At 37.1% G+C, this 10,561-nt stretch overlaps 1 protein-coding gene across 2 annotated transcripts in view; it reads left to right on the top strand.

The window, feature by feature from the left end:
• The first annotated feature begins 324 nt into the window (after window positions 1-324).
• Window positions 325-10,561, top strand: part of XIRP2 (xin actin binding repeat containing 2) — a 54,123-nt gene continuing 43,886 nt past the window's right edge. Inside the window, exon 1 of one of the 2 annotated variants that reach the window (XM_080399044.1) lies at window positions 325-8,617. The gene's annotated coding sequence lies outside the window, so the exon portion shown is untranslated. The other variant, XM_080399043.1, reaches the window with a different exon arrangement.

Below are 10,561 nucleotides of genomic sequence, written 5' to 3'. Positions count from 1 at the left end.
CTGTCCTGTTGTAGAGGCTGGGGAGGCTGCTCTGCCAGGGCTCACGGGCACATACTTTTTCTCCCTTCCCAGCACCTCACTTATCTTGTGGTGATACACAATTAATTTCTTGAGTGAGCTCACAAAAGTCAATTTGCCGTCACTTTGATTAGTAATCACAAAAAAATGTGTCATCTTAAACTCAGGAGGTAAGAAGTCTTTGTCCTGCTGTATTAAAAGACAGAATACAGAATTTATGATTGCCTTTCTTGACAAGAAGAACACATCAGGCTTAACTGAGGGAAGAGTATAAGCAGCTACTCAAGTTATAAATTAAACGCTACTCAAGTTATAAATTAAACTAATTCAGAAACAATATCCTACATCACTGCATATACCGGAAAAGGTCCTCTGTTAAAGCAATGGCAGCATAACAATTACACTGGGACTAATGATCAAACTATTCAATGAGGAAGGTGAAAGGTGGGAAAATGCCTCACTGAGACAGGAAAGTGAAACTGCAGTGGCATTTCAGTTCTCAAATCTCTTCCCACAGCAATGTTCATGGAAAAACATAGAAGAGAGAGAAAAAATAATAGTGTCCCCACCATCATCTAGAAGGTGCACACCAAAACCTTGTCTCTTCCAGTCAGGTAGCCTCAGTAACGAAGCAAATTAAACTAGATGCCTTTGTGACCAAGGAAACATTCCTCTGAAGGGGGAGGGTGGTGGGGTTTCTCTGTTTCTAGATAAAAGCCAGTTACCATTAAAAATTGTTGGAAGCAGCACTACGGCATCACGTGGATAAGGTAAAATTTGTGATTGTTTGGCATAAAGAGTCAGGGATAGAGACAAAGCAAAGACGAGTTAGGTACCCACACATTTAGCCACAAGAATGTGGGTAAATCAGTTCAAGGCTCACAAGAGTAGTCTCTAGGCAAAACCCAAGAAACAAAAAACCCCAACCCTTGTTAAAATTTCTTACTCATGTTAGTACTTCAAGTTGCACACGAAGAGTCAACCTGCTTGTAAATGACATTTTCAATAAAAAACATTGAAAGTCTCTATGAAAGATTATCCTAACAAGCATTCATACTGAATCAGCTTGAGATTTTAGATGTACATTCCCAAACTGCAGTTGCAGTGTGAGCAATATGACTCCCCAACATCTAAATGAAAAGAATTGTTTGTTTCAGATAGATATAAAAGAAAGGATTGAATTGATTTTACAGTTTTCATGGTCACATTTAACAACCAGAGCAAACCAATAAAGAGGACAATCTCGTCAACCATTCTGTCCTTATTATATGAACTAATCCCTCTTTCTGCTGAGACAAGAAATGAAAACAGTGCACTAGAAGGCCTCCACAAACTGTTCAAAGCAAGCTGAAAATATTTAATTTCTTCTTTATTTTTTTTTTTATTTGTAAGCTTATGTATCTGGGTGCAACACAGATTAAGAAAGAGGTATAAATAAAAATGCAAGTTACATTTTATTTCACAGTGCTACTCTTTACCACTTAACCTATATTTTATTCACAAAAGTGGAAGTTTATGGGAAGAGAGAAAGCTAAATAAAACTCACCAGCAACAACAACAGAACAAATTAATGATTTGTATGTGTGTTACTCAGCATTGCTTGATGTATGCTTTTCATTGACTCTAAATGTCAGGATTTTAACTCTGGTTCCAGCAGCTCACCACTGTAGGGCTGTAAAGTCCTACTGAACAAGGATTCTTCAGAGCTGATTTAGCTATGGCTTTTTCTGTTCAGTTATGGGATGTCATGCTCATGCTTTAGTAGAACTCCTCCAGGTTAAAAATTACTCATGCTATTGTTATCTTCATTAATTATGCTATTTGAAATGCCTTTATTCCTTCAATTTTTCCTTCTAAAAGCCCTGTTACAAGTTCTTGTTACTCTGACCTGTAGAACTTGTCATAATCACTCCCTAAAAACTTCTTGCCAAGCTTCTTTCACAAGATTCATAAATTTCCTACAACCTCCTGACTCTGTGCACATAATTGCACACTAAACAGTACAATACGGATGCATCTGAACACAAATATAACAATCTGAAAAAGAATATTGTGTTTCACTTTGGCTTAGTTTTGTCTTCATGTGCTTCATAAAAAACATCTGGAAAGACAATGCCTCCTTCCCCCCACCATGACCCAGCTGCTTACTCAGAAATACATCTGAGAAAGTATCAAGAAATGCTCTGTTCTCACTTCAGAGTTTTAGACCGTATTCACACTCTCTCTTTCCAGGAGAAAAGCAATTTATTTCTGTTACTGTTAGTAATGAAATCTCTTCCACAGTCAGGGTGAGAAGTGTAGTCCAAAGACAAGAAGATGAAGGAAGCAAGCAGTCAAGCTCAGTTCTTGATGCAGAGGAAAAGAGATTTGTTTATATGAGATACTAAATGCTGTCATCTCCTTCTGATAGTGCTCTTGCAAACCCAATGGAGACAAAGCACAGAAAGAGGTTCCTTGCAGAACACTCTGACAGCAGGTAAAGGCAGCCTGCAGTGCTGTTTCCAGTAGTAGACCATAGGAACTGCATTCACAAGACTGAAAAAGTAGTAAAGCAGTAGACCAAAGCTGTTTCAGACTACTTTAAAATGTAAAAGGTGTCAGCAATCCCAAATACTTAAATCTTTTAAATAACAGCTGTTTTTCTAAGTCTGTCTGTGCCAATCCTGAGGCTACAAACCTGTCCCTTGACTAAAGTATGTTAATTCTTGCCTCTAGTCTGTAGGGTAAGGCTTATCTTTGTTAAGCTTATTACTTCAGAAAAGGGCTGTAGTTTTCTGACTTATCTAGTAGAAGAGGAAATAAGTTATCTGAACTTTCTCAGCAGCTTCTCTTTCCAAATGCCCTTTAATGTCTTACTCTTTAAAGTAAATTTTATTTAGAAGATCCACTGCTAAGTGCAAAGCAACTCTACTGGCTCTGCAGTTATGTGTTGACAATAATAATTTCAAAGATACATATAAGGAAAACCCCACAATTTACTGTATCTGAAAACTATGTATGTTCACGTGCATTTGAATGGAGTAATAAAAAGGAAAAGAAAAACATCTCAACAGTTGATATGTTTTCCTCAAGTCTCTGCACACCCAAAAGAATCTTTGCACTTGGGAAAATATGTGGATGCAAGGAGTGTTTAGAGTTCAGAAGGTTTTAGAGAATGCAACTGTCCCTTTTAACTTCAGAGCACACTTTCATTCAATCTTGTTCTTAAAATTTTACAGATTTTTAAAAAATGTAAACCTGAAACTTAACAACTCCACAACTGTTTCCAGAATTCCCACTACCAAAGCTATTTTTCTTCTCTAAAAGAAGAAAGAAATATTTTGCTTAAGTCTTTCTGTGTGGAGGGTGAGTTTGAGGGTGGGATTTTTTTGCCTTACTGCTCTTCACAGTAGGGAAATTACATCTTCCTGCAGTATCGGTTATAGACGAGTATACTAATGTCAGACTGTTCTCGCGTACAAGATATAGGATTTTTATTCATTCTACTTAATGTAGTATCAGCATTTTCAAAACTGTAACAACTTATTTATTATGCTTTCTTATTAACATACCTGCTTCCAATTAATCATCTAGCACCTGTAAATCAGGGTTGAACCAATCTGAATTATGGATATGTACTGATTATAATGCACAGAAAGTGTAGGAATCTTATATAAATCCTCAAAAATAGATATTGAAGAAGTCTGGAAAATTACAGTGCAACCAAAAGAATCTCAACTTTGACAGAAGTATTTTTCAGTATAAATATATCATCTCAGGTCCATTTTTATATAGATTCATTATTTGTTAGATCCTCTAGTGTATGGACCAGTGAATCTTTGAGGTACATAAGCAAGAATATGTCAAACAGAGAAGAGAATTTCTGTCTTTCTTAACTCACTTCCATTTGTCTTTCTCCTTAACCTTTTGCAATCACTTGAAAACAGAGACGTGCAGACATTTACAGCAATATCCTATTCTATGAGGTCCCATAGTAAGTATATCTAACAGCACAGGTTCAACCATACGTGTCTCACATTTTATTTACTTCCCTATTTTAGTGGTTTCTGTAAGGCCTGTTGCTTACACACTGAAATAATGTCACCTATTTGAGCCTCTTGGGCATAAGACTTCATTGAAAATAACATATGTCTAACTCCAGTGCTCCTACTGATTTGTGGAAGAACAAAAACAGAAGAAAAAAGAAAAATAAAGTATCACCTATGCCCATCCTTTTTTTTTTTTTTTTTTTTTTTAATTCTTTTCCTACACAGTAGTACCAGTGGGAGATTCTTGTACTTAGGAGAGAGCAAAGGCAGACCCCAATCACTGCTATGAACACTCTCAAGCCTTCTCATTCTCTCCTTAAATCCCCAGCGGAGAGACAAAAAGACTATTTAGGTGTAGAACAGGAAAAATTAATAAATTTGTATATATTATTTCAGAATATACCATTCTGAAGATTTCCATACCAAGATTTTACCTTCTCACCATAGGTCAGAAGTTATGTCCTCATGTTTAACTGTAGTGGCAGCAAAAGTGGATCAGATTACGTACCTTTTACATAAATCAACACTAAGATATCTATATCTCACTCCTAATACAAGCGTGGTCAACAATGAATATACCTTCTCTGTATCATTAATTTTTTGGTTAATGTGAGTCTTAGGTACATTTTGCTATGTGTATTCACTATACTAGTCAGGTTATAAATCTTTTCTCTGTGCACCAAATATCTCAAAGTACTGTTTCAGCCTTTCAGCACTTGCCTTCTTCGTTGACTTCTGTCTTTAAGGTCTGTCTTCATACTAATGCTTCATCCAGTTCATTTTTCTATTGCTTAGATTTCATCCTATGCATCTTGGACTAGCCTGTCTTAGTCTTTGTACTCAGCTTTTGTGAATTGCTTAGGTCAGCTCAGGGTCTGTCCATGTGCTTGGGTTGATCTTTGCTTCCCTCAACAAAGTGGGACCTATCTCACCTCTGCTTCATACACAGTATCAAATTTGAAATCACTCAATCATTTTCAAATTGTTTCATGCTGTTAAAATGGACATCCAAGGCTACACACGCCAAGTGTTTGGACTGTTTCTAGCATGCAGGACTCTATAACACACTGAAGTTCCCACACGCTGTTGCCCTCTCAAATGCTTTTTCCTGCCTGTATGCACATAGGCCATAAGAAAATATTTACAATAGCACAAAAGAAGAATGACCCTTTTGTACCACATCACAGTAAAAGAAAGACAAATTTGATATTGCCCAGAAAGCAAGTACTGAACTACAGGGAGAACAAATGCAAGATGCCTATACTTTCAGGAGGCATTCCTATGTTCATAATAATAATGTGATGTAATAATAATAAATATTCATATATTCCTAGTAATCATAACTGCTCCACTGAAACCTTTGTTTTCCTGTATGCATATGAAAAAAACTACCTATTAGAAGAACAGAAATAATTTAAACAATATACTTCAATAATACCGTCTTTGATGTGGAAAACTTGACCAGAGGTCCATCTGATGATTGTCTCAGAAAGATGGTAGGCATAACTGAAATAGTCTTGTTTCATGATCCCTCGGTATGAAGCTCCTTGCTGGCTTAGATGCAGCAGTATAATGCAAAAATCCATCATGCTGAAAAAAAATGTGATATGGCATTTCACCAGTCATTCTTGAGGGAGGTAAAAAGTAAGATTAAGGGACCTTAAATATTTGTCTCTATAATGGAGGGTGAGTGAGTAAGCACAGTGATCTTTGCTCTCTAGGGTTAGAGGGGTGACCATCTGCTGTCATCAGCTGTTTTTTTAATAGATGCCACTGTCCCCTGAAATCACATAAGGGTTATTTTAGGTGAATTATACTAATGGAATTATTATTAACATAGTCATAACATTCTTACCAACAAGCTAGCCAGATGCAATTTTTCTATTTGAAAATAACTGACCAATTAAAGAGTTATCCAATTTGAGTGAATCACACCATGGTCCTGGGAATTTCACCCAGACTGCTGCTTTCTGTGCTGCTTCATATATTCCTGCCCGGATGAAGCCATAACAGTTAGGTATGGCTGCAATTCAGAGCTCCTAGAACACCGGCTAAAGCGACAAGGTTATAATAGCCTTACTTACATTTCACTGGCTCTATGTAGAAAAGAAGCAGAATCCTATTCTGAAATACATCTAACTCACTGAAAAATATTTAAACTCAAGCAACAGGTCTCTGGTTAAAACTCAACATTAAACCCTTTTTTTCCCATGCCCTCCCCCTGCAATGTATTCCCAAGGACATTTAGTAGCTGTCAGCTATATACAAATACAGAACAGATGGTACCCTAATGTAGACAGATAATGTGCATCTCTGGATCACCTTTTAACACATCCATGAGCACTATGCTGCTTCATTAAATCCAGTTATGTCATTATAATTACAAACTTCTGATTTCTTTTCCCGATTCTCTCTCTCTAGGAGCAAAGAGGTCTATGTAGGATTTCTCTCTGAACTGGGGGGGGGGGGGGGGGGGGGGGGGGGGGGGGGGGCAGGGGGAACAGTATTTTGTAGGTATTTAAAATTACTTTGTTATTTTGCATGTTTCTTTGCCTGCAGTTTTTAAAGTAAAACTTCATCTCATTTTTATGAGTTACAAAACATGTGGCACAAGCAGATACTAGAGCATACCCTTATTGTACCCTGTACATAGCCAGAGTCCTTTGAACTTTCTATTGGACAAGATTTAAAACCAAAAATTTGATTCTGAAAGTCAGAAAAGCCTCCGTTATACTACAGAAAGAGAGAAAGAAAAACAAGTGTAAATCAAATAAAACCAAGCATGGCACACCAGAGCTGGTTGAACAACCCAAAAACATGTCCCTAAGGACACCAAGTCATTTGGGGAGATGTTACAGGACAGGTTCTGTCCTTGCATGCTCCTGGCTCCTCTCTTTGGAAAAGAGGTTCTAAGAGGACTAGTTGGTTGTGCTGACTTGTATATGCTCGCCCATGGAGACAGGGGTCCAGAAACCCTGGAATTTGGCTGTATTTGCCCACAGTTGGTGATGGTCAGGTCAGAAGGCAGCACCTGTGGACTACAGTCTTCACCTGCTGACATACAATCATGGCAGATGTGGACTAAGGACTCTCTCAAAGTGAAATGAAAAATCAGTACATTAAGAATAGACACAGCTGTATATGGGGAGGGGAGCAAAGCAGGTAGGACTAGAGGACCTACAGAGGTCCCTGCCAAATTATTCTACAACTCTAAACTGGGGTACAAAAGGTTTGTAAACTTTCACTTTTGCTGTTCTTGTATCTGGTGTCAGAAACACTGAGTCTTGCTTAAAGGAATTTTGAAGCAACAGTCAGAATTGAATAAAGGGCTAAATACTTGAAGTACAATTTAATATATTTATGGTTTGTAATACAAATGCTGGAGTGTCATAACCATCCAATTTTCCTAGCACTTAAGATTAGCTGAAAGAGGACCTTTTGAGTGAAGTATATATACCTGTAAGTATTTGCATCTGACTTTCCACAAACACATAATAGGGGATGGAAATGCACAGCTTGCCATCAGTAGGAATTGATGCTTCTCAGCATTTATCAAACAATTACCATTCTGTATTAAAAGGTAAAGAGATATCAGTGTTGCCTTTATAAGATGCTGGCTCATGCATCAGATTCTAAGTTTGAGGGGTTTTTAAACTGAGCGGGAGTATCTTCCCCAATTGACAAGTTACCTGCACTTAACAAGTTTTAAGACTTAAAATTACTCATTTTATATTTATTTCCTTCTTTGAATTAATTTGTTCTAGCCAATAAACAGTATACATTGGAATGCTAGCACTCAACCCATGCTATGGTAATTCCCTTGATGGGAAAAACAGCTAGAAAGGTCAAAAGCTTCTAGAGATTAATCTAAACAATTTGATTACAGATTTGGGGCAGGGAGAGAGGGAAAAAAAACCCAAAAGTAATGGCCCCATAACATAGCACACGAAAACAGAATGAAGGGGAGAGGAAGCTCTTTGAAAATCCCTCTATCTTTTTTTCCCCTTTATGATTTATAATATGCACTTTTGGTCCACAGTGAAACCCTTGAAAAGCAATTATGTTTATTACTTAGAAAACCAGCTGCATTGGAATGTGGTATCATTACATGCTCTGAATGCTACTGAATGTACATAGTCCTTTCTTATCCATTTAACTTATGACTTATCAATTGTTCTTCTTCTCTAAACCTTTCTTAAATACTGAAGAAACAAACTATTGTTTACTGGAAGGTGCTTTGTTTCCTGCCAAAGAGCACTGAAACAAAAGCTGTTGCCTCCAGCCTTTGCCACTGCTAAGCAGTGTAAGGTGAGCACATGCAGCACAGCCAGAGGTATGGCAGAAAGCATACTTTACCTCCATGCCTCACTAAATAATACATTGGCCAGGCAACCACATAAGAGATTTGGTGTCTTGTAACTACTATCAGACGTGTGTCTATCAAGCTTCATGTTCGTTAGTCAAATGAGACCAATGAATTAGAGAATGTTTAAATTTGTCTTCCTTTAAACAGGCACACAATGAGTGCAGCAGAGTCACAACCGGAAAACTCAGCTGAGAAGAACACAGTGGTAAGATAAGCTCAGTACAAATATGCAATTTAATGCTTTGTTGTTTTTTGGGGTGTTTTTTGTTTTGTTTTTTTATTTTTTTAATAGGCTGTCTAGTGCGGGGCCTGATACTGCTCATGTAATAAATGAGAATGAGGGGATAAAAGGAAAGAAGAAAATAAGCATGTCTTTCCTCAAGTACCATAAATATGAATAATGCGCTTTCTAGTTCTCTCTTATTAGATGAGAAAATGTGTTGATTTTGCTGGTAAGATACAAGAATTAGTGTTCCTGTGTGTTTTACCTCGAAATACTGGAACCTCTTTACATTTACTAGAGTAGAGGTCTGCCATAATTTAGAGTTGAAACAATATTTCTTAAACTTTTATTATTCAGCTATGAATAATTGTGTTAGGATAAAGGTTGGCATGTTAAATGACAGTCCAAGTTAATTATTTCTCAAAATATGACTAGGAATTTGGAAGTGTTTTACATTTTGTAGTAATCAAGAATATTTTAGCTCTTTTCATAAACTTGTCTGAGCTGCTTTTGTTAAGAAGCATCTGAAATGTAAACGAAGAAATGTTACAGATACTTGAGGCTCTGCTTACCTGCAGGAGAAACTGCAAGCTTTTCAAGCAACAGTGTCAGAAGCGTGCACCTAGCATCATGTGCACATTTAAAGAGTCCTTAGAGAAAAAGATTATTTAGTAAAGTGCCCAGTGTATATAGCAGTTGTACTAGATGATAATTGTAGATCCCTTCCAACTGAACTATTTTATTCTATTATTCACTTCATTTAGAGGAGAACTTAGGCAGTTACTGGTCCTCTCTTTCATCTCCCTGCCTCCCTTCCCAGCATTGCCATAAACAAAGGGGTCACCTTCTTTTTCTTCTGTAGCCGCCTCTGGATCCTGGGGGTTGTTCTTCAGTGGTTTGGAAAACACATTAGGTTAAATGATATACAGTCTTCATTTGCAACATGTTGGTCCTTCTCTCATATTTTATCCCATGATAGCATATAGATCCTCATGCCAGGTATTCCTGAAAGTGCAGATTAACTGGAACCAGTCAACCAGGGTGGGACAGAAATTCAGCTATCAGAAGCAAGAGCTAGATGAAGTAGCATGGGACATCATGGAAAGGACTTCTCAAATCCTGTCCTCAAAATATTTTTGTTTTGGGTTCTGTTTTTGGGCTTGGTTGTTGGGTGGGGTTTTTTGGGGTTGTTGTTTTTTTTGTTGTTGGTTTTTTTTTTTTTTTTGGGGGGGGGCGCTTTTTAAATTTTATTCAGAAGGAAATCTAGCTCAATATGCAATGGCAAATGGCAGCTATCTGACAACAGCCTTTCCATTGTCAGGAGAAGACCCAGTACAATATGCATGATTATACCATCCCATGGGGATACAGCTAAATGAAGACAGCAACACTATTCACAAATAGTTCTACAAATGAACTGTATCTTTTTGCTATTTCTATTTACTGGTTTGTTAGTGAACAAATGAAAGACTTTACATGTAAGAAACATTTAAGATAGCAAAAACATGATGAAAATGCAGGTAGCCATTTTGGCAAAGGAATACACAGCAGAACTGATGCAGTTTTTCTCAACTGCTTTTTTAATTACTTGCTTGAATATATTCACCTAACAATTGAATAAACAGTCTGCAAACAGTAGAAAAGGGCTTATCTCACTTACAATGCAAGAAGAAAAATCCCATTTAAATGATCCTACTGTGAAGACAGATTTATCAACAACTTCAGATTTAAAAAGCAAACCAGCCAACCAACTTAAAATTTACAGGGTATCTGCAATTCGTGAGTTTACAAAATCTACAGGTCTTCCTATAGCTTTTTGCTCAGGAAAAGTATACATTTATCAGATTTATTACATGCAATGAAGAATTACTGCAGGCCTCTCACAAAATCAGTAGGACAGAGATCCAAAAGATCCCAGAGAAGAAA

This window comes from Falco punctatus (genome assembly GCF_963210335.1).
Source record: "Falco punctatus genome assembly, chromosome: 8".
NCBI classification, from domain to species: domain Eukaryota; kingdom Metazoa; phylum Chordata; class Aves; order Falconiformes; family Falconidae; genus Falco; species Falco punctatus.
This window is presented reverse-complemented; position numbering and strand designations above follow the sequence as displayed.